The following is a 5,313-nucleotide window of genomic DNA, read 5'->3' as shown; positions in this document are numbered from 1 at the left end:
TAGTTTGCTTCCCCTCCCATAGTTCCTTTAGAACAGCCAAGGGTCCCCTCACTTCATGGCCATAAACCAACTCGAATGGAGAGAAACCAGTAGAGGCACAATAAGTGAGTATTTAAGTGACAAACTAATTGAAAACTTCTTGAAACAAGTCTCCCCTGTCAGTCTTTCAAAGATGGTACGCTCCAGATTTCCTTCTCCAGCTGGTTTGTATCAGCAGCACCTCAAACAAAAAAAACAAGTGTAAATAAACAATTCAGACAGACATTAACTAAAGTGTGCACCCATTAGAAAATACCTGTCTAAAATAACCAACTTAAACATAAATTGTAATATAATATAAAGCAAGAAAAGAAAATACTAACACAATGTGGTGGTGGGAGGATCATCCACCACAAACACCTAAACAGAAACTATAACTCAAAGTTGAAATTCAGCAACTTAAGATGGTCTACTGCAGGTCGTCAAAAAGAGCCATCCCAACATTGCTTTTAGTTTAACATAGCTCAGTCACTTTCATTGTATAGCCTTTATCTCTTTGCATGTTTGTTTAATAATGCAATATAAATTGAACAACTGTCAAGGCCAAGACAAAACCAAGAAAGCCCACTAATCGGAAAATTACCACAAACTTGCTTAAAATTATAACCAAACATATTAATGTTGATTCTTAAGGAAAGAGTTGAATGTCTTGTAAGAAATTCATTTATTCTGTTGAGCAAGACATCATGCTTTCATACTTTGAAACTCTTGAAATGTAATTTTTTACCTGATAGCATCTTTGAGGTTGTTGTATTTTTTTTCTCTTTTTTTGTAGGATGATTGGATGATAAAGATAGCAGGATGCTTTCCAGTAACACACCCCTACTCCCTATTGGAAGTTGCTCAAATTTGTGCATTGTTTAATACTCCTTCTTATACAGAAGTTGTTTTGGTGATACAACTCAAAGATTGAATACATTTCAGAGTACCTTGTTAAGAGTCTTAGCAAGAATCTACAGGGATTTGTCAGGTTCTGTAACAGCCTGCAAAAAGTCATTTCAAAACAATGCCAAAACATCTTGCTAAGACCACAGGAAGGTTTTCCTACTTGCAAAACCTTGCATGCTTCGTGTGAACACAAAGCACAGGACTTTCCACTTATCAGTTTATTTATTCATCCAATGAGAGCTTAGATGGTTTCATACATGAAAAAACAAGAATAATCTTGTAATAATGGTGTAACTACCGGTCTAACTTCAGCAGTCTGAATGAAGGTATTCCTTAAAGCGTCATTAAGGATTTCTACAGGATTTCTATCAAGGACCACACACAAAAAGACCCTGAAACATAATTCTAGAGTAACGAGCCCCTGGAAGCAACAAATGTTTGAATTGCCTAGAAGTAGCAATAATTGCACTAAGGTTATAGGTGAGGGCTTTATGTTAAGCCATTGGGTGTGACAATGCCACCTAAGAAAGAGATTTGCAAGGGCTTGTTGGTCTAGGCGTATGATTCTCGCTTTGGTTTTGAGAGGTCCCGGGTTCAAATCCCAGATAAGCCCTTTCTGTCTGCTTTAACATGCATGCAATTGCAGACAAGACAGATTAACACCTAAACAAAAAAGCTATAATTTAAAGCTCTAATTCAGCAAATTAAGAAGGGCTAATCCAAGTCACTCAAAGGAGCCATGTAAAATCTTGCTACGAGCTTAACAGATCTTAGTCACTTTCATTTTACAGCCTTTATGTCTTGGCGTGTCTTTTTAAGAATGGATGGATTATAAATCCAACAACTGTCAAGGCTAAGACAAAACCAAGATAGCCCACTAATCGGAAAACTTGCTTACCCCACAGCTCTGGAACTGTAATAGCTTAAGATCTGAACTGTTCTGCATTTGTGGTTGACATGATGTAGAACAAATATAATACAATAAAATCTGCCTTTTCTTAAGAATGTTTTTATTACTGCTGTTCAAAAAAGACCTATAATTTCCGAGAATGAAAAAAACAACTTTGAATTCAACTTTGTTTGAACTGATGCAGGTTGGTCTGTGTTCTTGTCAGCCAATTTTAGGAAACTAGAGGCTGTTAGCTTTGAAATAATGTTTTGCACATGTAATTTGAGCTTATAGTTCCTAAGTTATTTTCTTTTCCATGTCGGTAGGCAAAATAGGCGAGGATTACCCACAATGAGGTGGATGTTAAGAGGTTAAGAAACTGCCAGAATTTATTGATCATGGAAATGTTCTTCAGTCGATAAAAGGCTCACTTAGTAACTGCCTTAATGAGCCTCTAATAGTTTCTGTCTGATTCTATAATGACACCAATATTTCAGCCATCTTCACCAGCGTATAGCTGTATTTGTCATGATCTTGGGTTTGATGCCTGGCTTAACTGCTCATTTCTGGTCAACCTGCTCCTGCTTCTATTTAAACTCCTTGGTCCCGGCCATCATGTCCAGATTATTGTCGAGCCTCGTGTGAGAATTTTCTAGCATAATGCAGTATTTCTGATTACCTTATCCTGACTAGTTTCTGCTTCTGGACTCCTGAGTTTTGCCTGACCTGTCTTCGGACACCTGTTGAATTCTTCTGTGGACTGAACCTGGATCTGCCTCTTGACTTCGCCCTTTGGATTATCCTGCCTTCCTTTGTCTGCTTGGATCTGGCCTCCTGCTCTGCAGCCTTCCTGGTTTTAGCGTCTGTAACTCTCTGGCAGTGTCAGCTGTGTCTTGTCAGCCGACCGGCTGGAATCATGCTCATTCTCTGGGCATGGATTGAACAGTCAAACCAGGTTAGTGACGCACTTTCATATTCATCCGAATCAGAATATGGTGGTTACTAACCTGTGTTTCTCTCATATGGACCTTCCTGCTTTAGACGCCCTAGCCGCTCATATCATAGATCCACAGCCCATGTAATGACCTCAGAATCTTGGACCCAGTATTCAGACAGACCGGGATGACTTTTAGCAGGCTTTATTCTAACAACAAACACAGTGAGTGGCTGGTCGTCAGCAGAGCGGATAACCGGATTCTCTGCAGAGATAAAAAACACAGGTCAGTGACTGGATTGTCGGGCTGATCATGACTAGGAGGAAAAAGTCACTGAACTGGTTCAAAGTCCAGTACGATCCCAGAGGAAGGGAGGAATCTGGGAGGGTGATTGTCGGCCGTTTGCAGCAGTAGACATTTCCAGAGCTCAGAGAAAGTGCCACCTCTCATGCCTCAGTGCCCATGAGAGAATATCCCGAGCCGAGGTCAAATCTGAGCCAAGTTGACAGACCAGAAGAAAACCTGTCAATGATACAAGGGCAACTCTGTAACAAAATCCATGGCAATGTGGGACCATGACCAGGACAGATAGGCATAGGTAAATGTAGATACAGAGCTTTTTCAGCTAAAAATGACAACTGATTGTACATTTAAATAAGTTGAAAAAAAGCTGGGCTTCTCAGAGGACCATTACTCAGAGTTAGAGATTAAAATGAACATATATCTGTTGCTTTTTTTTATTGAACAGAGAATCACACTGCAGAGCTGCTAGATATCCTGAAAATAATTTTCTCTGGCATCATTATATTGGTAGAGAGGAAGTAGGGACAGCTGCAGATTTAAAGGTGAAACAGATTTAAAAATATAAATCAAAAAATATATCCCCAAGTTTACAAGAAAAAATACGCTAATAAAATTCTTGTCTTTTGTAGTTCAGCAAGAAATAGTCAGTCAACCCAGCGAGAGTTGGACTCACAGGACACAGACTGAAAATTAAAGTAACCTACAGGAATTAAAGCACAAATAATAAAAATCAGAGTATGAATGATTTTTCAAATATAAGGTTCATTATATAGTTGTTGGCTGTCATTGACAAATGGGGCAAATTTCTAAATTAGATGTTGCTGCTTGTGAAGGAGGTTAATCACTGATGCAGCGTAAAGGAAAGCCATGCATGGATGGATGGAAGTGAAGTTGTGTCCATACTAGGGGTGCATGATATATTGATGTTGGCATTGGTAGCCTATCGGCTGTTATTCGCCATTTTTTATACATTAATGTTTTTTTAACCGTTTATAAAATAATGCACTAAAGGCAGGCATCTGTCTGTAACTATAAATACCACAAATGTATTGTGTTACTCTTGTGTTCTAAACAATAGTAAAGCTTTCAATAAATATATGTTTTAGCTCAATTTTTGAAAATACAAACCCTATTGTAAGCGTTTGGGTTGAGTAACTGCAGGTCCATCAGCCACCACCCTTAGAGCGTCCCCACCAACTTTTATCGCAAAGTTACACCCTCGTAAAGCTGTATTATGAAAGGACTTTAGGAATACTGACAGATTTTGGACAATCTGGCGGTAGCTGCATTTTGGACAAACAAATGTCACATAGAGAGGAGATTCTGTCCTATCTGGAAGTTTTAATGTTTTAGACTAGATCAGAGGTCACGGATTAGCGGGCCGTAGTCTGGATCCGGACCCAACTGCTGGCTAATCTGGACCCAACCTGATTGAAAACATTTATAAATTACCAAGTTGTTTGTGGACGGTATCTAACTTCACTTGCACCTTTTCTCCTGTTAATACAGTAAAGCTATCTGGAGCTTCCAGGACCAGGCTACACGTGATATAAATTAGCCAATGAGCTGCTGTCAGTCTGGGTTGCTGTTGCAAGCCGCTTTAAGACACAGCAGGCAAACATGTGGCAAGCCGCCGCGATGGGAAAGAAGGAGAAGACGATGAGAAGAAGAGAGCATTGAAAGTGTGGACTGCTGGAAGAACTGTGGTAAACTGGTTTAAGAAAAGTGAAATGGCGTGCTGAAAGATGACCCTGCACATTTTGAGTATGTTTGGCTCAACCTGCTGCTGTGAAGCAGGATTCTCCACCATGAACAGAATCAAAAATATAGATCCAGGCTTAAAATAAGCACCTTGATATGTGCTTTAGAATATCTTTGTCGCCATTCAAACCCAGATTTAAAGCCTTGCAGGGCAGCCTAAAGCCCACTGCTCTCATTAAGACAGAAAAAAGAAAGAAAACAGTCAGTTCAGATGTTATATAAAATATGTGAATCAGGAAATTGTCTTTATACCACACTGAACGCATGTTGTTCTCTACTTCAAAAAACACTTTACATTTTAAAATGGGCAAATGTTCTTTTTTTTTTATTATTATTATTATTTTTCCTCCGGACTGGTTACTGGTTTGTGATTTTCTTTATTCGGACCCCACTGATTTTTATTGGTGACCCCTGGACTAGATTGATGTTGTTGGCTTTTATTGTGAAGGCCCCGTTGAGACATTTCCGCCCAGTTTCTTCTTCTCCTCATCAGCTTGA

The sequence above is a fragment of the Cyprinodon tularosa genome, unplaced genomic scaffold, assembly GCF_016077235.1.
Source record: "Cyprinodon tularosa strain WSP-4 unplaced genomic scaffold, ASM1607723v1 ctg180, whole genome shotgun sequence".
NCBI lineage: Eukaryota > Metazoa > Chordata > Actinopteri > Cyprinodontiformes > Cyprinodontidae > Cyprinodon > Cyprinodon tularosa.
The sequence above is the reverse complement of the archived record's forward strand: the minus strand, read 5'-3'. Positions refer to the sequence as shown.